This window comes from Crocodylus siamensis, chromosome 11, assembly GCF_052110815.1.
Source record: "Crocodylus siamensis isolate JL-2025a chromosome 11, ASM5211081v1, whole genome shotgun sequence".
In the NCBI taxonomy this organism is placed as follows: Eukaryota; Metazoa; Chordata; order Crocodylia; family Crocodylidae; genus Crocodylus; species Crocodylus siamensis.
In genome coordinates, this window is record NC_143405.1 from 6,432,033 (window position 1) to 6,456,200 (window position 24,168).

Consider the following 24,168-nt stretch of genomic DNA (forward strand, 5'->3'; position numbering starts at 1 on the left):
ACCGGTGTTTCAGGACGTTTGCACTCTGTGATCCAGATGCTAAGCTAATGTTAATGTAGTGCTGTATTGCTAAAAATGAAATGAGTTGCACACCTTTGCTTCAGCTGGTGATTGATCTGGCTCCATGTTGCATTACTTAGGTGGGGAAAGCCAGACAGGGATTGATGTTATCTTGATGTGCAGCTGAAAAGCTGTCATATGGCAATCTTAGAGAGGTCTTGCGGGGGTGGGGAAGAAGTTCAAAGCCTATGGATAGACATTATAATTATGCATCCATGCTGCCTTGGCTACTTCCATCAGCTTGGGCGATTTTCTTCCTATGGATTTTCTGAACAAGAGCGATTACTTAAGTGTCTGCAGCAGTGAAGCATCCAGCGACATGACACAGTCCTGAAAAGCAGAATATATGAAGAATGCCATCTTTCTGGGGCCCTGCGCCATGGAGTTTTTTCCTCTCTCTCTCAAGAGATTTGTATTGAACTGTGTCGTAGCCACAAAAACTCACACTGTTTGTACACGCCAGCATGTTACTCAGTTCCGTACCACGATAGCATCTTTACCTAAAGTGCGGATGACTTTTTTGCTGTTCAGAGGTATGGATGCATCTGCACGTTCCTGCTGTATTGAGCGCACCTGAGAACAGATGAGACCCACGTTAATGTTGCTCTGGGACTCAACGTAGTCCTTCACCAGTGCAGGGTGACATGTCACCCTGTCGTCAAGATAACATCAATATAGTCCTTCACCAGGGTTTAGGGCACTGACCTGGGAGTCAGGAGACTTGCGGTTTTCTTCCAGGCTCTGCTGCTGAACTTTTGGTATGACTTTGGGCAAGCTGCTTTCGCCTCTGGTTCCATGTGCCTCACTAGCACTTTGACTTCTGGATACTAAGTATTTAACTGAGAGTGAAATAATATTAACTGCAGAAATTCTCTATTGGATAGCTGGCTTTGAGAGAGGGAAACCTCCGACAGGCCTAAAAGCAGCTGGCAGAGGCTTAATATGTTTGCAGAATCCAGCCCCAGACAATAAGTGTAAAGAGCCAAGTCCCTAGCTGTTACCTATAGACACCACTTAAGAAATCTCCCTCATTAAACTGTAAACACTTAAATGATTCTTTTATCATTGAGACACCCTGTTTACTTATCAGGTTTCATCCTGCAAGATCTCTCTGAAGGTTCCTGGATGTCCACTAATAGTCCTGGCTCCTTTTCAACTCCCCTTGCCGAAATGATGAGATTACATAATGCATGGTGATTTTGCTTTGAAAACCAGCGTCTTGCTCAAATATCTACTCAGCAAATGCAACAAAACTGCTGTGTAAACATCATAAAATGCTGATCCATTGACGGAGCATTTTTTCTCTTGTCTAAGCAAATGTAAACAGAATTAAGATATTGCTGCTTAAAAGCTTTTGTTCGGGAGATCACAGACGATGCTGAGGATGGTCTTTCATGCAGGCACAGGTTTTTCTGGAATGTTTAACCTCTTATCTTAGCTCCCACATTCCCTCTTAATCTCCATCCCCTCCCCATCTTAAAATTCATAGTCTCTTACCTTCAGGTCACCCAGATTATGGGCTTAAAAAAGCACTGATAACACCTCTAGTGTCAAGATCCATGTGATAATTTTGGTTGCTAAAGGTGGGGCATGAATGACCCATCTCAGGGTCACAATCCTGCTCCTCCTTTTGGGGGACAGCAGTTTGTAGGCAGTTTCTCTCAGCACCGTATTTCTAACCCAGTTTCATTAAAAAAAAATGTCACCTAGGCAGGTGCAACAGCTAGGTAGAAAGCCAGCCGGACTGCTGGGGACATGATTTCTATTTAGGGCCAAGTAGGCAATGTACCTAAGCAAGCATAATGACTTCAGCAGACCGTAGGCATATAATTACAGTGAAGGACACATTATTAGATTCTGCGCTGAATCTGGCTGTGGGGTTAGCACAACAGGTTTATTAAATGAATTAATAAGTAAAAGGCTTCAGATTCCATCCAGGCAATGTGAACTATTTATTTAATGTCTTAAAATGCTGCAGGCTTGTAATATAGTTGACACTTGGTTTCTCTCGGTCCTGAACCAGTTAGGCTGATGTCTTGAGAAGTTGGTGTGCTGCACAGACACTTCAGCCACGTTTGCTCCCTACACCTCTTGCATTCTGCACCAGGTCAGGCTTTTGTGTTTGTGTTTTCATTTGGTTGGGCTTTAATTTGTTTTGGGGAGCGGGGGGGGTGTTCTTTTCATTTTTTTTTCAAATTATGGATTATTTTTCTCTTTAGCCTAAAGCTGGCAGAGTTGGTGCATATCTCCCATTGAACTCTATGGGGTAGGCTTTTCCTTCACATTTTCCTGCAACAGTCGTGTTCCTTTTGAAGGGGAAAGTTTCCGAATGTATCTGCCATTACGGCACTTGGCAGGATGCATTTGCTGTATCTACCTGTAGTGATCACCAGGTTGAGTAAAGGCAGGCCAAGTGTACATGAGAAGAACTAAATACAAACCTTACTGTGGAGCATTAGATGAGGTTTCTGCAAAACCCTCTGCATGGCTACTACTTAAGTGAGGGACCATCTTCCAATTCCCAACTCATCTAAATTAGGAAGCATCTCTAGACTATAACTCTTTACACTACTCAGTGTGACGGAAGAAACTCAACCTCACCTGCTTCTGTGCTGATCTTGGATCTGATTTAGTCTTAGCAGCTGTATCTGCACATTGGGCTTAAATCTGTCTCTGTTTGGAAGCCCAAGTGTGGTTTTGGCTGTTTCTAATACCAAGCAATTGCAGCCAGGGTGGTCAAGATACTGTGACCAGACCTCAGTCTGTGTCCCCACAAAATTCCTCATCTCTGGGATCTTTTGGTGGGGGGATGGCTTCATACAGGATGTGTCTGCTGCATTTGTCAGCAGAGCTTCCTGTCTAGTATTTTTTTCTTTCTTCACACACTGCATGCCCAGGAGCAGGGGCTGCCCCTCCTGCTGTGCTTTAGCATCTAGTGCAATGGGATTCCCATTACTGTAGTCTGGTGGTGCAGTGCCAGGAAGGTAACCAGGGAAACTCAATGGGTTGTTTTGGGGGTTTTTTTGAGTGACTATTAAACAGGCTAACTCCATCAAAATTGGCTTTTGTGATTTCTTTGAAGTATCTAGACATGAATTTAGGTTTTTGCTAGGGCAGTTGTGCTGGCTTGTACTGTGGGAGACCTCTGTAGAAAGGGAGCATTACTGATTCATCTTGGATATCATCATCATCATCTGACTGGTAAAGGATGAAATGGATTATTTGTCCATGCTGGCTTTGAAAACCTTTCTAGCAGACTTAAGGCATGGTTTCCCTTGCCATTGTAAGTGGGGATTGTTACACCAGGAGATACCACAACCCTTTCCTAGAAACTTCGGCTAACCAGTCCAGTCTTTAGGCACCTACCAGCTCCTACCCCAAAGAGCTTACAGACAGCGGTAGTAGCATTAGAGGTGAGCCTTTATTGATGTACATAGTACCCAGCACAAGTGTCCCATGTTGATGGATGGTGACCTAAAGGTGCGAATGCTAGACAGAATAACAATACTGTGGCTTTTCGTTTTACCTGCCCTGTGACCATGGGCCAGAAGCCCCCCTCCATGTTCAGCAACATAATTTAATCTAATCCTGATTGAATCCAACCTGTAACCTACCCAATCAATGTGAAATCTAGGCTTCCTAATGTGACAGTAGGGGACTCTAGGGTGCTTTTCTTCCTTTTCTGCCTCTTGGGAAGTGCATGTCGGTTCCTGGCTGCACTGGGAAAGTTGCACACAATAAAGACATACTGAAAATATTACGTTTATACATATTGATTTTTGTTTGTGCTAGCTGGCTGCACCTTTTATTACCCTGGCAGAGCCAAGAGCAATGTCATACAGGCCTCAGCTAATGAGCAAACATCAGATGTTATCCGTCTGGCTATATATAATCTGTTTGCTCTTTAGAAATGATTTGAAATGTTTGCTCAGGACTTGAACTCTCTGCACAGCCATCCCAGGCTGAGAAATACAGGCCTGGGCAGAAGCAGGTCTAGATTCATGACTCTCTTGCTCACATCAGATGTCCAGCATGACACAGGAAATATGGCTGGACGCTATCACGGGCCGATGGTCACAGAGGGCCAAGGAGCACCTTGTCACTCGGCGAGCACTGATGAGGCGAGACTCCCAGCCCCTCCAGGGGAAAAGATGTCAGCTTTATAATAGGAGAAGACAGCTGCTGTGGAGCTCAGGACGATCTGTCTGAGCAAGGTAGGCTGGAAGGAATTCTCTGACAGCAAGTCCCCTTTGGGAGGTCGGATTTGCAAGCATGCATCCAAGTCCTTGTAAAAACCCAAGCCTCAAATATGGCAGCGACAGTGAGGAGTGCCGTTCCCAGGCATATTTTTTTACACAAGCAAAAACCCTGAAGGTCAAACTTTATGGGCCAGATTGCAGGACCAGAGCTGTATTATTAGAACCTACTGGGCTCTGTGTTAAGTCTATGAATGAGTGCGCCTCTACTTGGCCAGTCTGGAATCATTCTCTGCTCATTGGAGGATCCTGTAGTTTTTCTTTGCAAATAGCTGAATGCAGAAGTGCCCAAAAGTGCCCACTGTTTGGGTTTTAGGGAGGTCTGATGCCAATGATCAAGAGGAGAGAAACAGTGGAGATGGTTTGGGTTCGTCTGTAACTTCAGCAGGAAATGCATGTGGACCGTTCAGCTTTGCTTCTTACCCTTTCTGTCCACCCATGGGCCCATCCCTTAATTATGATCTGCCAGAGCTCCCCGTCAGTGAAATGGGCACAGAAGGCTCTTTCACCCATGCTTTGCTGGGAGAGCAAAGTCACAGGGAGTGACTGCTGGCACCCAGTACTGTTTGCCTGGGGTTTCTGCTTGCCAGCATAATGCACGCCGTAACAATACTCATCCACACCTATTACAATTAGGGGATCTGTTCTGCTGCTTTAGGGAGTCATTGACTTCAACGGAAGCTAGAATCTGTGTAGTCCTCCCCAGTGTTTTCTGGATCACCTTTAGAAATCACCCTCCCCTATAGTTTCATAGTAGCTAGAGTCGGAAGGGACCTAGGAAGATCATCTGGTCCGACCCCCTGCCTTGGCAGGAAAGAGCACCGGGGTCAGATGACCCTGGCAAGGTGCTCATCTAACTTCCTTTCAAAAATCCCCAAGCTAGGAGCCTACACCACTTCCGCTGGAAGCCGGTTCCAGGCCCTAGCCACCCTGACTGTGAAGTAGCGCCTCCTAATATCTAATCTAAACAATAGGTCTCTGTCTTTCCCCAGGAAAGAAAATATTTTTAGGTGCATTATTTTTTCTAACTAGACCTCTGCTCCCAGTAGAAAGGGCCAGCCTTAGCCTCCGTGTCCCTGGTGGGATGAGATGCAGTGCCGGTGACAGCTGCGTGCGTGTGTCCTGAATGCCGTTAATTGGAGTCGCAGCTCTCTCCTATTCTGGGGTCAGCAGCTCCCTTCATTAAAGAGGAGGAAACTGCTACCTCTGACAGCGCCGTGAAGTACCAGAAACCTTCCAGCCTCCTCACTGGAGAGCGTGCCCTCAGCTGGGATTAGATTTACAGTCCTGCTATGTATAATTCATCTGAAATAATACATATTCTAATACTGCCATTGTACAGGACCAGGCAGAGGAATGCTAACCAATTCTCCATCCCATCCATATTAACATTTGGGCCATTATTAAACTCCCTATTACATTTATTTATTTATTTTTGGTGCAAGTGTCATGAGGAGACAACCTTCCTTTTTACCAGAGAGGCGAGAAAAGTTTTTCCTTTGTTGCTAACAAACACGGCAGTGTTTCAGTCCAGCAAAGCCGTTCGGGTGGTTGGCAGCCCTGTCCTTATGGGCAAAATCAGTGATTCTTGCAAGCTTGGATCCAGGGACTTAACTGAACTGTCAGAGGCTGCAGGATTAAGGCACTGTGATTCTGGGGACAGGGATTCTGGGGGCAGATCTGGAAATCGCATCTCTTTAAAAAGACACAGGAGCTCACGGTTTTGCGTATCTCTTCGGACTGTATGTTGGGGCCCTTGATTTCAAATGCTGCTCCTGCCTGTGCTCTGATGACTAATTAATGAGCCTCCAAAGCTACAGAATTCTTTAATCGGCAATAGAAAAGGGACTTGTTTTGTGATTGGGGGACAGAGGAGGAGATTTGGGGGGGGGGCAGAGTGGAATAGTAATCTTCCTGAAATCATTTGCTTTTGATCCTGATTTTTCCATGTTAAGTACCTCTAAAAAAGCCTATGGCCTGCAGAACTTAAGCTGGGGGGCGGGGAGAAAGCAGGAGCTAATTTAACTGGGGCTGCTTCTGCTAATTGCTATTAAAAAGAAGAAAAGCAGACGTTGTTTGTTTAAAGTTGGTGTTCTTTGACATCATTAAATTTCCACGTCCCCAGCAATATGGCACGTATCCTAAGGCCTAAGAAATGCAGCTAGAGAAGCCCTTTCCTTTAACTGAGTAAATAAGATTTAGCTCCTGGGCTCTACCTAGCTGTTTCTATGGAAACCAGATTTTAGTACCATGTAGGCTCCTTGAAATCTGAATTGCTCCAGACGCACTCGCACGCTGGCCCGCATCAGAGTGGCCATAAAACTTAGCCCGAATGTTAGCTCCCCAAATGAGACTTGCTTAGTTACTCTGCCGGAGGAGCTGGGAGGAATACTCCGGTTCCCGTCGTGGCGGAGGTCAGACAGGGTGAGCTAATGGTCAGAGCAGCTTTTAGTCTGTGTCTCTGTGAAGACTCTGTGCTTATCATCATCATTATTATTATTATTATCATTATTATTATTCCTTCCTATACAGGCCTCCTTATCAGGGTACCGCTCTTCCTCCTGGCTTTTTGTGACTGTTAAGTGTTGCATTGAAGGCAGGGGATGGTGCAGCACACATGGGAAGCGTGACACTACAGCTCTGCTTATGCATCTCTCTGCCCTGACCTGCATCATCTCCTGGCTGAGCAGCCTGTGAAAGGGTAAATGTATTAGCTAGCGGCACTTGTAGGCTCTTCTGTGCATGCCAACCAGCTGCTAGATGGACAGTGGCACGAGTCTGATGCACCTGGATTGCATTGCGCCATTCATGCGCACCAGCCACAGCCATATGTGACGTTAGACTGAGCTGTGCAAAGTCTGGCTAAATTTCCAAGGGTTTGTTATGGTGCCAGGTGGAGACTGGCTTTATGTAGCCAGAGAGGTTTCTTACAGGTCCAGGTGTCTGCTCCAGGGAGGGTTCAGTGAGCACCAGCCAATTCACTGGCTGCAGACAGGGGATCTCATTGTTCCTATATCAATGGCTCTTTTTTCCCTTGTACCATTAATATCCTGATGCAAGATAGTGGGAACAACATTTCAGAGAGTCAGTGCCAGTCTTGCTTTGCCTGGTTAAAGTGGGACTAGGCAGCCATCCTACTGTTGCTGGCTTGCTTCCATATCAGTGACCTTTTACAGCACACCTGCCCATACCCATTGCTTTACATCTCACCTGGTCTCCGTCTCCTGCTTCCACTTCGCTGTTTATATGCAAACAGGATCACGTTCCTTAAGACAGTTCATCTGCTCCCCGCTGTTTTAGTCCAAATCTTTGTCTGTTTATGAAATCACAGTGGGTTGCTGGGGAAACTGGCGGTGGGAGCACAAATGGAGGAGGATTATGATTGGAGGTGGCTAAGCAAACAGCAGATGAATTCTTTTTTAAGGTGCTTTGGATCCTTGTTTGGGAACCGTGGTCTCATACAAGGAGGAGGAGAGAAAAATGCCATTACCAGAAATGCAGGGCAGGCCCTAAGATTTCTGTGAAGGCCCTTCTCCCTTGTCTTCTCCCATCCCAGGTCTATATTTGCTGGTACTATGGTATCTAGGATGCCTTACCTGTACAAGGAGAACTACTGCCCTCACTGCAGGCACATGCCATTTTAAGGGTAAGCGCTCATCCTTTTTCACAGGCCTGTCCAGATCCTTTCCCCACTCATGGTAATCCCTCTCTGCGACTCCCTGCATGCTGTTTTCTCACTGTGGGTAATGCATTTAAATGGACCGTGTAGCTGATGGATGACTTCCATGCGTTGTTGGGAATGGGGGAAAGGTGGTCAGAGACTCAGGTCTCTGCTGGTCCTCACAAGGGATGTAGCCAGGCTGGAGTCCTCGTGGGCCAGAGGGTGGGATTGTGCATAGTGCCTGCATGAAAAAAAGTCCTTGCAAAAGGGGGTTGCAGCTCCATGGGGAATAACTGCAGAGGAGGAGAGCATTTCATTATTACAGTGGTGCTCTGCTAAGGTTTTCACGTAGATGTCTAGTCCCTGCCCCGTCCTGAACGACTGCTTTGCATTGAATCAAACATCTTTGCTCTTGATCTGTCCCACCAGAGCTCTTTTTCTCACCTTTATTTGCTGTAACCAAATCTGTCCAGCCATGGTTGCATCTGTAGGGATGTGAGCATGTTGAGCATTTGCTGATAGTCGCATGTGCAGAACCAAGATGATAAGGAGCACGGCACAAGCAGCAAAGTGGACAACAGGTCCATTTTCCCTTTCACCCCCTTTCTGGCATTTCTGTACCCCTGCTAGATGGTCGCCTCTGCACACTGGTGGCTGAGCATCCCAGGGGGCTGACATTGATGTGCTTGGCCGATGACTGCTTGAAGGACTGCCTGCTGCTTGGGCAGGGATGGGGCACTGCCAAAGCCCTGAATCGAAATGCTTTCCCCATATTTTCAGGTATCCAGGTTGTGGCTGTATCGATCTGGAGGAAAAAGCAATTGGGACTCGTAGTAGAGGTGATGTTTTTTTATTAGACCAACAACATTTTTGCAAAAAAAATTCTTTAATTGGAAGCTTTCGGGCACAAACACCCTTCATCAGGCATTGGAGGAAAGATTGTAAAAGTTCTCCTGGGTAGAAATGCAAGTTCATATTTCAAAGGATTTCACAGAGGAGTCAATAAATGGAAAAACTCTCCGTGTCTGCTATGAACTGCCTGCCCAGAGGAGTTTTCCATCTATTGACCACGTCCGTGTAGTCCATCTATTCCATTCAATTAAAGATTTTTTTTTTTTTTTGCAAAAATCTTGCTGGTCTAATAAAAGATATCACCTCTACTGCGAGTCCTGATTGCTTTTTCCCTATATTTTGAAACAAGTCAGATCTCGGTATGAACAGTACGGCAGCTCCTTTATGTATAAGGTGGAAGCAAAAGCTTGGATCTGGATGCTGGATCTCAAGTCAGGCTTTGTTTCTTCAGCCCAATGGTAATGTTAATGAAAGCAAAAAGTTATTCCCCCTCCCACCTCTATTTGATTTAAATCTGCTAAGCAATCTTCTTTAGAGAGCTTCTAATAAAAGAAGGCCTGGTAAATAGAGCCCCAGAGAACCAACATGCTTTTGCGGGGGTTGTTAAGGCTTATTTCTGTGCTGGGTATGTAATAGAGCTGAATATAGTTCAGGTACTTTTTCTGCATAGCTTTTTCCCATCAGAGCTCCCCCCCCACTGCCCCCTCCTCCTCAGTTGCCTTCCTGTCACCCAATTTTATAATGGCCTTGGGGTTGACACATGGGGTACCGTATATAGTAAATGCAAATTCATGAATGACTAAACTCTGTCCAGGCAATGAAAAGCTCTGAAGCTGAAAAACATGCTTATTATAACATCAGTACTGTGCACTTAATGGGTCACATTTTTACTCACTTCTGTACTTCCCCATTATCTTTTTCATGTCTTATTTTTCCCCCCTTTATTTTAAGATTGTCCTGGAGTGCAGTATCAATTACAGACTCATTACGCCTCACAATACAGTGCTCTACAAAAGGAGCTTACACAGCAGTTCTCAGGCAAATGCATCCCAAGGCGCTTAGCAATGAAAATGCAGTGCCAGAAAAGCAAAAGTACTCTTCGGAGAGAACATGCCGGGAAAGGAAAAGATAAAGGCAAGGAGCATGTTTTACATGAATCATTCAGGCCTTGGCTGAGAGCAAATATTGAGGATCAAGGTGTCTAGTCAACAGCGCTGGCTCTTGCCGATCATCTGGAAGATGAGCTTCATGTAGTCGATGGATGTAGAGACCAGGTTGAGCATCCTGTCCTAATAGTAGACTAAAATTTCTCAAAAGCCTTGAGAACCTGTGGTAAACCCAGCATCCTATCGTATATACAGCTTCTGGTAACAACAGCTGAAAGCAGTTTCCGAGGGATGCGCCACTTTCTAGTGACATGAGAGATGACTACAGCCATCCAGCGTTTGATAGGGAGCCAGTGGAGCGTATGCTGTGGGTGTGCAAGCTAACACTTGTCAGCAGCATTTTTCAGGGGGATACGTTTGCTCATAAAGGACACAGAAGGTGTCCCTATGCCAAAGAGCCCTGATGGCCATGAACCAGTGTCTTGCGCGTTGGCATGATGTATCATTAAATGCTTCTGTGCTGTGTCAATCAGCAAATGTAAGAGCCAGCTGCAGAATGGGAAGAGAGAGCCATCCAAGTGAGGCCCTTTTGACGTGAAGAAGAATAAACCAATGAGCATCCATTGACTACACGGACGTGGTCCAAGGACCTGTCAGAGAGAAGGATTGACTAAAGCTGGTGGTAACTAGCTGTTCTTGTTTGGGATATCTGCAGATAAACACGAGCAATTGGACACCATCTGCCGTAAAAGTGGCCAGTAAAGGAAGGCAAAGAGATCCAAGCAGCATTACTAGGAGCTAGCAGAGCTTCGAAACCGTGGGTGGAAAAGAACCAGGCTTTCTATTGAATGCACTGAACTGTGGAGCCGCTGGGCAGCTGTCGCTCTGTTAACTTTAAATGCAGCTCGGCCGATGTGTGCCAACAGAGTTGGTGTGTCCTTGTGTGCTACAGCCCCTCGGGTATGCTCTTTCACAAGGATGCTCTTTTTCTGGGCGTGAACCACTTTGGACGGTGGTGGTGGTGAAGGATTCGTGGTGCATATCTGGCAGCTGCAGGTGCCCGGCTCTGCCCAGGCATAGCTGATTCCTCTGCATTTTATAGGTGTCTTCTGAAGCCTGTTCCGGGAGTGCCTGCCTCTAGCAAAGACATGTAATAATTTCCCCTTGCAAGCACCGCGAAAACCGTTGACCCCTCAGAGAATAGGTAGAGAAGGGGTGGGGTGATTCCCTGGGCCAGATGGATGCTAAATGAATTCAGATCATCGGCTATTATTATGAACTTATCAGTTCCGTTTGGGGCTGCGGTCAAGCTAATAGCTATGCTAGAATTACCCATTCAGCCTGGCTGCCGGTTTACCTCTGCTATTTAAACTCTGCCACGAGCTGGGGGAGATGCATGATCCCAGATAGGAAGGAATTTCTCACAAAGATCTCAGAGAGGATCGGCTGGAGAGCAGTCACTACTGCAACTCAGCAGCGTCCAGCATGATGGCTCAAATTTGCGTTCAATATTTTCCATCGTCTGCTCGCCCTATGCAGAATCCCCCTTTTTTAGGTCAGAGTTTTGTTTCCTTCTGTCTGGGCTCTGGCTCAAGGACCAATTCTTCTGGGCTGGGAACAGCAAAGTGCTTTCATTCACTTGCCCATGCCTCAGCCATTTGGATTATGCCGAGAGCAAGACACACGTGCATTTTCTGACCGTTGATAACACTCCTGAACTTCAGCAGAATTACGACAGGTTCAATGTCGGGCTCGCTGTCTTCCCTCCTCATCCCCTGCCCTTTGCTGCTTTGTCTATGTGATTTCTTATACTGCTTGGACGTAGCTGCAGTCAGGCTGTTTGAAATGCATTTCAGGTAAGCAGGAGGGAATGAGTGACCTTTTCCCTTTATTTCCTTTCCTTTCTGCCCTTTCCTCTTATCAAGCTGCTGGCTAGTCATCTATACGTAGCCATTGGCAGGGGGTGCATATCAGCGTGGCCTCCTGGCCTGTGGTCATGGTTGTCATTGCCCAAGCCTTTCAGCCTGCATGATCCTTGTTTCTTTCTGAGCAGAAGCTCACCATGGCCTGGGCAACCCCTGGCACCAGAGCAGAAGTGCTGCTGTGAACCCTGGCATCTCCTCTGTGGTACATCGAAGGCTGGTTACTATGGGCACTAGGCATTTCTATTGTAATGTTTGTTAAAATATGACGATCCTGACCTGCTAAGAATGGTAACGTATTCAGGCACGTGTGTGGAAATGAAATGAGATGCCTGCAGCATCCGTGTGCCTTTTGGCGCGAGTTTTTTTTATTGTTACCCAGTGGGTACCACTGCACGTGAACGGGCAGCAAGTTGAACCAGCTTTTCCACACTGGGTGTTTGCGGTCTGCACGTTGGATGCCAAGGAAATAAAGGGAAACTGTGAAATGCGCAGGGCCTGGGCCTTGGGATCCCATGTGGCTAGGGCTGGATTCCCTAACGATCCCAGTGGAGTCGCTCAGATGTACAACAGTACAGCAGCCCCTCGCATATGATCTGCCACTGAAAAGAGGAGCAAGGCTTCATCCTTCAGGGCTGCAGGATGCTGCCCGCTAGATCACACTTTTACGCAAAAGTCCCGTTACAAATAGTTTAGGTAAATGATTCATAGATGTCTTAATAAATGATTAATTGGTTGGTATGGAGCACCAAGAGGCTGCTTTTAACTAGGGCTTTACAACCATTAATAACACCTCTGCTGCTGTCTTTATAGGCTTCTGTAACTGATAATACTTGCATCTGTGATACAGTTAAGCCTTTATAAAACATTTAATAATAAAACTGTTTTATGGAGAGCGTTTGACCACTGATATTTCCCACTGTTGTGATTCTTCGTCAATATGATTTCCATCCAGTACGTCTCAAATGGGAGGGAAGTCTTGCTCCCAAGTCTGTCGAATGCTGTTTTATGATGAGCGGATCTTATTTGTAGTCTATGTGGAGGGGTTGGCATGCCTTGTTTGCTCAAAGGAGCCATTTTTCATCGCCTGCTCCTCCTGAATAATGTCCGTCTGGTTGACTGCTGACCTGCCACCAGCTTGTACACGTGAGGTCACTTCAATTCTGCGGCAGGGTCTAGAAGAGGAATATGGAAAGGTCGTGCAACCCTGGATTGTGCTGATGCTGGGAGAAACTGAAGCCCTATAGCTCTTAACTATTCTCAGAGCATTCAATATGTCCCTGCGAGAGCCCTGGAGAGAACACATCATCTTGTTTTCCTCCTACTTTGATGCACCTCACCCTTCACCTCCTGCATCTGTCATCTCGACCTACTTTGCAGGTAGCATGACTAAGTACTTAGTGGACTTTATGGGCCTGAGTCTGTCTGCTGCCAGCCTGATACAGTCATGTTCATGAGTGCAAAGTTGGCACAAAATGCTTCTAGATTACCATGGCCTTTTGCAACTGTTTTGCCCTCAGATCTCTCGTATGGCTTGCAAGAGCACTGGTGAACCCATCCAAACCATTCACGTTATTACTCGTGCCAGTAGGTCTTTTCTCCATCCAAAACACCATTTGGAAATTTAATTTGGACAAACTAAGGAGGAAATGGACTTGCCTGATTTTGTGACTCTCTGAAGGTAATCTTGGGGGGAAAACGTGCGCCCCCATCTACAAATTATCCAGTAATCTCTCTCACTTTCACTCAGATGTGATTTTATTCCTCCAGCTATAAAGCTAAGTGTGCGATTCTTAAATTGTTAAATAAGTCGAACACAATTATTCAAGTACCCAGCACAATACGCGATGGAGGCACAGAATCTGAAATGCAACATAATGTTCATGGGCAAATGCTTTTGCGGAGAGTGTATTCCTAAGGGGAATGTCATTTTGACAAGAATATATATATATATTTTCCCCCTTCCTTTTGCAACATGTCTTTTAACCATCTCGATGTCTGCATGGAAGTCAGCTTCGTCCAAGCGCAGTTCAGTTTGATATGGAATTATTCGAACTTTTCAGAGTCATCCCTGTGGACTGGATTTTTTCGGAGCTGGATAAAACAACAGTGGTTCAACTTAACTTGGAGAAGTTGACACAAAATGAAAGGCTTTCTTTTTGCAGTGGAAATTCCTAATCGCTCCCCTTTTTTCTTTTAGTGATACTGTCTCTCTGGTACCCTCGCTCTAATGTGATCTAAGCAGCTAGAGTCGAGCAAAATAGTTCTGATAGCTGAGGACTGATTTATTTATTTTTTTTACCTACCTGAGTGGACGTGTCTGTAAGTGATATAAATCTTTAATGACATTTATTGTCCTCCCTTGTCAAAAAAAAAAAAAAGCAAAATATTTTGGTTTTGGCTAGGAAAATTAAAGCACTTTCTAGCATTTTAATGAGCGATTAATATGTGTCACTTTTGTGAGAGAAGGGAGAACCGTTTCCTCCCATTGCTTCCAAAATGAAAAGATTATAGCAGCCAAAGCTTTCTTTCTTTTTGTTGTTATAGACTGGTCCCTTATTAAAAAGGACACAAAAAGGCTTTTAAGTTTACCCTAGCAACTTCTTTTTACAGTAAGTAGCTTGGGATAGTTTTGGTTTAGTTTGCGGTGATGTTCTGGCATGAATGCTGCCTTTCTTGTTTTTCTTTATACATCTCAAGAAGGAGTTGTGTTTGCAGTGTTCAACCTCATTTGCCACCATCCTGCAATGAAGCCAGCAAGACTGCCACCATCGAATGCAACCCACCGTCATTCTTGCTTTCCAGTGACCTGACCCCCCTGCCCTGATACTTAAGCGATAGACCAGTCTCTGGGCTAACTTGGTGGTTCACCTCCCTTGAGCAGAGGTTGACAGTTGTGCTGAAATGTGAGCAATGGTTTTTAGCATGTGTTGGCTCAGCTGAGAACCAGTTTTAGCTAGCATGTCAGGGTCGAGCACCTTTGTTGAAAGACGGTACCTGGCTTCAAAGAGCGACCTCCAGTGCAGGCAGATTTAGCGTATTGCTTTTCGGTTATCTGTGTATATAATACTCATGTAGGAGATTCAACAAGCGAGCGCATGCCATCGGGACTTCAGTCAGCTTTGTGCTCTGCGGTGGGCACGCAGCATTGTTTTATCTGGTCGTTTGTTTGTTTGTTTGTTTACAGACTATGTGGTTTTAATGTTGCATGTTGAAATTCATTAGAGCCGGTGGTTTCTGCGGATTCCATGTTTGTCCAATATGTTCTTATTAAATTTTCAACACTTGCATTTTAGCAGGAGATAAGCAGCTGGTGGCACTTGCAACATCAAATTATATCATCCAAGTAAGTAATGTATCTCTGCCAGATGAACTTACCGAGTCTGGGAGAGCACCGAGCTGCGTTGCATTTGTTTTCAGCTTATCGAGGGGCAGAGGCTCTCATCTGAGCAGCAGCCCTTCAGACTTTGTGGGGTCCTCTTCCATGAAGCAGTGCTTCCCAGTCCTCTCCCACCAAGGCTGTCAGCCCCTTCGTTTGCTTATAGCACAATTGTGAGCCACCACGTTGCCCTGTTGCTCATGAGAATGGTGAAGTTGGAGCATGGGATGGAAGAATCCTCTTTCGCATCTTCAGCACAGCTGTTTACGCTGTCCAACTCACTGGCTGGACACAACACGTGCATTTTTTTTCTTTTATAGGTCAGTAAAGACCTGCTCCTATGGCACGTTAAATGCGTCGTAGACTTTTAAGCCCGGAAGCCACTATTGGATCATCTAACACAGTTCCACCCAGCAAGCCTTGTATTGAGCCAAATAACTTAAGAGCATTAGCCATGCACATCCCATTTGCAAAGCTAACCTTTTAGTTGAGTGTTATTGCAGCTCTCATGTAGACCCATAGGAAACCATACCTGGAGTGATTCCAATTGCAAGCAGCCTACCTGCTAATGAAAACTGGAATTCATAGAAGCAGCTAGATGGATTGCAGGAGCTACTTGCTTCATAAAAGAAAGGAGCATTTCCAGCTACAATTGCCTACCCTTGTGGTAGTCAAACACCGAACACGGCTTGTAACCAGTCTGCAAAGAACTGTCCATGCAGAATTGCACAGCAACTTTTGCCCTTTATCTCCCCTAAGTTTTTGCAAGTTCTTCTTCCTCCTCTGGACCAAATTCTCTCCTTATGTAGATGGGTACAACTCCATTGACTTCAGTAGAAATATGCCTGTTTACTCCCTCAGAGAATTTGGCCCTCCCTATTGGTATTTCCATGTCTTCTCCGCTGTAAGGAAGAGTTTGTCTAGATGGATGGACCTTGCATAGCGGTTTGAGAATGGTCAGCCTTTGGCTTGGTCCCTGGTAGGTTGTTCTGTAACTGATTTTTCAGTAGTAATACCTCCAATTGATTTCCCTGCAAATCACTAGTCTCTTATGAAAATCTGAGCTGATGGCCGTGTTTTGAGGAAGATTATTTTTCACTGTGTTTTTGAAGTGTCCTTTAGGAAACATGTAAGAAAACAATTATCAAGATATTTCTTTTTCCCTATCCGTATTTTTTGATCAAAAAGGCCATTTTGTTTTCTGTCAGAAACCAAAAATATTCTTGGAATATTTTCTAAGGTTTAATGAGTGAAAACAGATGTCAGGGGAAATTAATTTTTTTAATTTTCATTTCTTCTAATTCGTTTCTTTTGTGGGAGGGAAACAAACTACCACTTTTCCAGCCAGTTCCAGTGAAGAGCTCTTTAGATCCCCTTCTCCACTTCCTTTCCTGGCTACATGAGATCCATGCACCACTTTCATCTCCAACAAAAGCTAGCTTGAGGATTTTACCATAGAGACTCGAAAACCATCATCTTCCCCTCTGGTGGACTACCTGACTTACTGCATCTGCACACACTGCTACTGCTTCCCCGGCTGCCTGTACCGTGTTGCACAATCTGAACTGTCTTGATTTGCTTAGACCCTCTGATAAGTACAGACAGAGGAACCCTTTGGAGTTCTCGATGGCACTCTTAAGTCTCATAAAAACCTGCTCCTCCCAAACAATTTTCTCTCTATGTCTATGTGTTGTTTTTCTCGGGAAATAACGATTGCAAGACTGATATGCTAAATAGCAAATTGTGCTGTTGGGGGACACAAGACTATGAAGTGAGATGTACACATCTGACTTTTACTACCCACCCAACAAAGTAACCTTGGAATTGTCCTCAGTAGTAACTGTCCCCTTCCCACCCCCCCGCTTGAAGAATAAGCATTTAATCCTTTCTATTTTTTTGAACAATGCTACTGAAAAAAAAAAGTTCACTCGCAGCAATTTCTTGAGAATCCTGGAATTTCCCCTTGTAGCTCGACATTTTTTGGAATTGCTTAATTTTGGCTAAACACCATCATTTCGGAAATGAATTAGCACAGCACAAATGCAAGGATGACCTATGTGCCTGGGTGCCTGTAATGGAGAGCAGTAAGAGATATATTATACAAAGACTAATGCTATTGCTCTATTTTTTGGGCTCGCATGTATTCTCCAGCTTGAGCAGAGTATTCATCTCTTCTTGTCCTGCTGTCCTCCCCCCAGCCTCCCCCTGACACTACTGGGAACAAGCACAGACTTGGCACGTCCTACAGTCTTCCCGTTTCCATTCTTACAAACTTCCTTATGTAATTACTGGATGCTTTTCTCCTTTTAGGAACTGCTTGTTTCAATGCATCCGTGTCCTCATCTATGCAGATGGGGGGAACCACAGGTGAGACTTTTGAGAGAGACAGCAAGTAATGGAAAGGTGTCATAGTTTCATAGTTGGTAGGCTTGGAAGGGACCTAAGCAGATCATCAAGTCTGACCCCCTGCTGTGGGCAGGAAAGGATGCTGGGGTCAAATGACCCCGGCTAGGTAGCTGTCTAGCCTCCTTTTGAAGACCCCCAGGATAGGGGTGAGCACCACTTCCCTCGGAAGTTGGTTGCATATCCTAGCCGCCCTGACTGTGAAGTAGTGCCTCCTGATATCCAGCCTGAATCTACTCTCCGTCAACTTATGGCCATTGTTCCTTGTTACCCCTTGTAGTGCTCGGGGGGAACAGGGACTCTCCCAATGCCTGCTGGTCCCCCTTGGGAAGTTTATAGGTGGCCACCAGATCCCCTCTCAGCCTTCTTTTGTGGAGATTCAGGTCCAATAGCCTCTCCTCATAGGGCCTGCCCTGGTGCCCCCAGTCATGCGAGTGGCCTCCTCTGGACCCTCTCCATGCTGTCCACATCTCTCCTGAAGTGCGGCGCCCAGACCTGGACGCAGTACTCCAGCTGCGGCCTGACCAGTGGGGGAGGATCACCTCCTTGGACCTGCTCGAGATGCATCTGTGGATGCACGACAAGGTGCGGTTGGCCTTCCTGACCGTGTCCCCACACTGCCGGCCCATGTTCATCTTGGCATCAATGATGACACCCAGATCCTTTTCTGCCTCTGCCCTGACGAGAAGGGAGTTCCCCAGCCTGTAGGTATGGTGCCAGTTGTTCCTCCCCAGATGCAGCACCCTGCACTTGTCAGTGTTGAATCCCATCCTGTTCTCCTCCACCCACCCCTGTAACCTGTCCAGGTCTAGTGGTAGCCTGTTCCTCTCTTCCAGCGTGCCCACTTCTCCCCACATCTTAGTGTCATCTGTGAACTTGAACAAGGTGCTTTTCACCCCTTGTGTCATTTAAAGTGGCTTGCTAATGTAAAGCATAGGAACCAGCAGAGAAACGTGGCTATTGCCTTTGCCATCTTTTCCAGGTGCCAGCTGTGGGGCTGGCCACGGGGAGCGGAAGTCAATAACTACTAGTGAACAGGCTCACACGTATGCAAGGATCCCCAGAGCAGCTCTGACGAGGAGCATCCGAAGATTAAGAGGGAGCAGAGTGCAACGTAGCTCGGAGTCCTCGGTAACTGTCCCAATAGCAGTAAATTCCCCATAATGGCCTTTAGAGTGGAGCTGGACAGGTCTATATTGGAAACATATGGGCTTGTGGCATTGAGATTGATTTTCAGTAGCCTGGAAAATTAGGCAGGCATTTTCCAAAGCAATATTCTGCTCTCCTCGTGGCAGGAGAGCTGCGCGTTCGCTCTTCCCGTCCTGGTTGGTGAGCGGCGTTCTCTATTTCTCCCAGAAATGTACTTTGCTCCCAGTATCTCTGCTATCCACTTTGATGACTTGGGCTCCAGTTTCAGACTGCGTGAGATAACTGAAAGGAAAGCATGCCTCTGCACGTACCTGTGCAATCCTTCCTGTAAGCTTCCTCGTGAGCGCTGTGACAAATGGCATCCTTCGGCCTCTGGCTTTAGGGATTACTACAGGGTGGAGCTCCAAGCTTCACTGACCGCTTTCAGGTGCAAGAGGCCTGTCCTGTCCATTGTTCAGGCTGAAAAAGATCCAAACCGGCTTGTTTTCAACATGTTCCTTTCATGAGAGCAATTCTTGCCCTATTCAAGAGCGTGGCAGAGCTCCCATTGATTTCAGGGTGGTGAAGATGTCTTGATTCCAGGCAGAGCACTCGGTGCAGTTTATACGAAGGCCGATAAAGCTCACTGGTAACTTTTCTTTTGGACTTAGATTGCTTCGAGCACCGTTCGGTGGCTGGCAAACAAACTCTGTAGGGGTGGGTTCTTCATTTTAGCTGTCGATGTTGATATTCAAAGAGGTACATGCTCTCACTGATGGTGGAATAGTGCCTTCAGCTGTGCTGTTTGATGTGTTTGTCATTTTTGACAAAACAAGGCCAGCTGAGAGCCTGTGAAATGCAGCTGTGAAAACCCCTTTTCCTCTCATCTGTGAGCCACGCTGGGTTGGAGAGAGCCAAATGGTTTGCAACAAAATGTGAGGCGGGTAATAACTGACATTTCTGCTTTGCCAAGGGAGGTCAGAGTCCTCACCCGATTTGAGAGATGAGGCAACTCGGGTACAGGGAGAGGAGGAAGTATCTTGATGAGGTCAGTGCAGATAAAATCCGATCTGTACCTTCACCTATATAGTTGCAGTAAGAATTGTCCTTAGAAATAGGCTCTGGTCCTGAAGCCGGGGGCCTCAAAACCTCTCCAGAGGTCACTAAATGTAAGTGAGCTATTGCTTGGTGGCCTTGCAGCAGTGACAGCTGTGCAATGCTGGGGCTGCGATTTAGCAACACGTGCCTCGTGCCTTGCACCAGAGGCTAACGAACCATATTGGGAGAGTGCCATTACCCTAGGAGCAGATGCGATGTAAATATTTGGCTACTGCAGAAAGATGACTTAGCCACAGTCCTGGCCAGTGGATAGAGGACTCATTCTTGCTGTTGTTAAGAAGAAATCAGAAAATGAGGGTTGGAAGGGACCTCAGGAGGTCTTACCTAGTCCAACCCTCTGCTCAAAGCAGGACCGTCCCCAACTGGATCGTCCCAGCCGAATGTCTCCTCACACCAATAACAGCTACTTCTTAAGAGCCTGAACATACTGTCTGAATATTATTCAGTTTAACCTAACGCCATCCTGGTAGTACCTTCCAGACAGAAAAAAATGGAGGAATGGAAAGAAGATAAAAGGCCGTGTTTTGACTTGCATGCCAAAATACTTAGGGCTTGATTGTCATGCGAGATGAGTGTTGCTTAGATGCAAACATGGACACAGGAGGCAGGCTTCAGTCCTCTGCTTTTGGCTATGTTGGCCCAAAATCCACCAAAAGAGCTAAGGGCAGACCCATTGCTTCCTATTCTCTGTATTCACTCCCTTAAGCTGCTGCTAGATTTGGTCCCAGCTTTTGCAGCAGAGGGGAAGAAGGCAGAGTGAGTGCTCCTTGAAAGATTAATAAATTGTCTGTCTTAACAGTTCCCCTGTCCAGAAGGTGAAGATTTGCCTTACTTGTGCCGAGCACTTGAACTGTCATCTCTTGCCTCCGGTGAACTTCTCAAAGGTTACATGTTTCGTATGAAAATAGGGCTGTATATTCACGTGCATGCCAGGATGGAAGTAAGCTCTTTGTAGCTTTATGGGCACTTTATAAAACATCTTGAAGCGCATTTTCCAAGGTCACAGAGAAGCCAGTGCCAACATGCGAGGGTTTGATCGTAACTCTGTAGGCTTGCCCTCAGCTGAAGAATTCAAGGCGTTTGACTAGGCGATCCAGAGAGCGAAGGGTAAACTAGCGCTAGGCTACTTTTGGGAAATCTGCTTGGCAAACTAGCTTGTCATAATAATAAAACTCAAATTTACAAGATGTTTGCTTCTCCCTGGTGACTGGGGGAAGATTTGACTTAATGAAATAATCAAAGCGTGTGCCAACTCAGTTGTCGTTCACTCGCTGCTCTCTTAGTGCTCTTCCTTTTTCTTCGTCCTCTTAACCAAAAATATCCTCTGCTTTGAATATGATGCGGGGTCCTTTGCATCAGTTGTAAAGTAACCTAAGCGTGCACTGGTGTTGGCTGGGTCCTCCATGCATCACAAGTTGCACCAATGACAAGGCAGTTCTGCGTGCTTCCTGTGGCACGTTTGCTAAATGTGCAAATTTTGTCACCAGGTGTTTTGTGGCTATGGGGCAGGAAGGGCCAGTGTGGAGATCCTTGGGGGACCTCTTGGGTGGATGGTCATTGCACAATGGGCTGCGATTGCAGCAGCATGGACTTCCAGGTCTATGTTCATTTTCTTAATGGACTCATGTTTGTGTTACCTCTGTTTTACTGCTGTTCTTGTAGTGAATGGCAACAGTGGGAAAAGGTTAGCTGTTATGATGTAGGCAAGCTCTGAATAGCCTGCCAAGGTAGTAGCCACAGCATCAGGGGTTATCAGGGGTGGGCAAAATGTGGCCTGGGGCCCGTAAAAAATTTAGAAAATTAATCTTTATCTGCCCCTGGCTGCCTATCATGTGGCCCTTGATGGATTGCCAAAACTCAGTAAGCAGCCCTCCACCCAAAATAATTGCACGCCCCTGGGTTAGATGAATGATACTGGTGAGAACGTGATTGCATTACTAGTCCTATCGCAGGAAATGGAAAACGAGACAGAGAAAGGAAACAACTTCCCTAGGCTTGCACAAGAAGCTTGTGGCAGAGTGGACATCTGAATCCAGCTGCCCTTAGTCACTCTCCAGTCCTATAACCAAAAGGCAGCCCTTCCTCCCAGGGGAAATGTAGTGATTAAAAAAAAATTGCCTTTGCTTCCACAGTTGGCTCACAGGTCATCCACTTAACCCAAAAGAAAGGTTTGTCTCTGATGTGGAACCTCGTTAAATGCTTTTGAAAAATCCTTGTGGACTTCACCCTGGGTGCGTCCCTCTGTGAGCGGGCAGTAATGCTGTTCCAGAAGCTCAGAAAAAAAATTTCCCCTGCTTGAATATCCAGCTTCCTATTCTCCTCCTATCCTGCTCAAAAACATTTGGGTCCAAGGATTTCCCTACAAGAGGTTAAACCAAGCCATCTGCAGTTTCCTGATTTGGTGCTTTCCATCACTTTTGAAACCATTGGCATTTCTCTTGTTATCTGGGAATCATCTGAAAAATCAGGGAAACAAAACGTGAATTTTTTTAAATTCAACCCCCCCCCCCCGAAAAAACTTTTTAAAAATTTCAAACGCTCCATTTTTCTAACATGACTCCTCTAATATTCCTGCTGTGGCTTTCTCATTTTGTCGAGGAGAGCTTAACAATCTTCTGTGCCTCCTTCAGTATAGTCTTATTATGCACCTTAGGAAGATCTCCAGTACCTGCTGAGATGCTTCTGTATCGTCTTCCCAAGCCTTCATAAACTCCCATCAAATAAAAGAGCAGAAAAGGGAAGCTGAATAGCCATCTGCTTGCTATTTTTCTTGTACGTGGTTCTTCTTCTGCCTCTCATTCTCGGGCAGTTTCCTTTTGCTTTGGGCTCCTCCTTGAAGCTGCCAAGATGGAAGGAAATTCTTGAAGGTGAATGTCGGCTTGGTCCAAAAACCAACTGGTTCACGACGAGTCCATTGACTCGAGTGCCGTGCTTATAAAGCCCTCTGCTGCGTGTGGCTATGGGGAAAGCAGTGCCAGCAGGAAAGGTCACCTCCCCCCCCGGCCCCCATGACTGTGCAGTTGTAGCTTTGAATAAATCAAAGTAATAACTCCCAACCAAATCCAGGATGATGCCTTTTGTGATCCACCAGAAGGGTTTCTGCATTCCCTGCTTCTTCTGTGGGGTGTTTTTACTATTCTGGCATGTGGTTTTAAGCTTTTAAGACAAAATGATACCAGTGCAAAATGTAGGGGATTCCCATCTCCTGGCTTTCGCTTGGGTTCATCCGCTGTCAGCCTCTGCTCCCCGAGCAGCTCCCTGTCTAAAATGTGAGCTTAACAAGTTCCTTTGAAAAGACCCTCGTATCACCGTTCCTCTCGACAGGTTTCATGGGCAACAGCAGAGCCACGGGGTCCCAGCACGACAGTCTTTGAAATGGGAGGCCTGGATATGTTGGCATCGAGCATGGAAGTAGCTTCACATCAGCTAGAAACCTTCATGAGTCTTTTGTGTGTGTAGCTGCATGGTCCCATTATGGGGCTGGCTTTGGAAGAGGAATTTACATCACTGGGATCACAAAAATGGGTTTAGATCGACCATTTGAGAAGGGGATGAAGGGTTGTTGAGGCAGGAGATTTTTCAAAGCGGTGTGCGAGCACGTGCGCCTGCGCACACGAGCTCACAAGGATGCTGTCGCTGCGTTATGGTAGCAGTTGTTGACAGAGCACTAAACACAGCATTGTCCTGTTTGGCAAAGGGACTCTACTGCTGCTGCTGCTGTGGTTATTATTTAATTGTAATTTCCTTAATGAGCTTTGAGTCGGAGAGGTGGGGAGTGGAGTGGGCAGAGACAGTTTGGCCTGATTTACACCTCTTTTTTGCTCAAGTTGCTACACCCATGTAAAAGCAGGACGCTTCGTTCTTGCTGGGGTCCCATGAAGTAAGGGCCCCATCCCATGGCGCAGATTGGGTGTTGGCAGGTGGTCTGGTTTGCAACAGGTTTTATGAGTATTGATGTTGGCTTAACCATTGGCTTTGCTCTCCTTATCTAGGCTAGTGGTTGCATTAAGGTGGCTAGCGAGCACAGCAAAGAGGTGACTGTCTGGGGAAAAGAGTTTAGATATCAAAACCCAAGGGGAACCATCCACTTCCGTTCTGCCTGGGAAAAATGGGACCGATCAAGGCGTAAGACCGGGGAGTCGCCTTTCTATGCTCCGACAAATTCTCTGGCCTCTGTAAGGTTTCTACTTTTTTTTTTTTTTTTAGCTGTTGGAAGAAGGAAATAAGCAAAAAATCATTTCAAATGGTTTTTTTGGTGGATGAATTGACATTGTGCAGGTCA

The 24,168-nt window shown here is 46.1% G+C and overlaps 1 protein-coding gene across 3 annotated transcripts in view; it reads left to right on the forward strand.

Annotated features, from left to right (window-relative positions):
- The window catches only part of VAV2 (vav guanine nucleotide exchange factor 2), a 270,523-nt gene that overhangs the window by 115,810 nt on the left and 130,545 nt on the right, over window positions 1-24,168 (forward strand). The gene's annotated exons all lie outside the window — the stretch shown is intronic.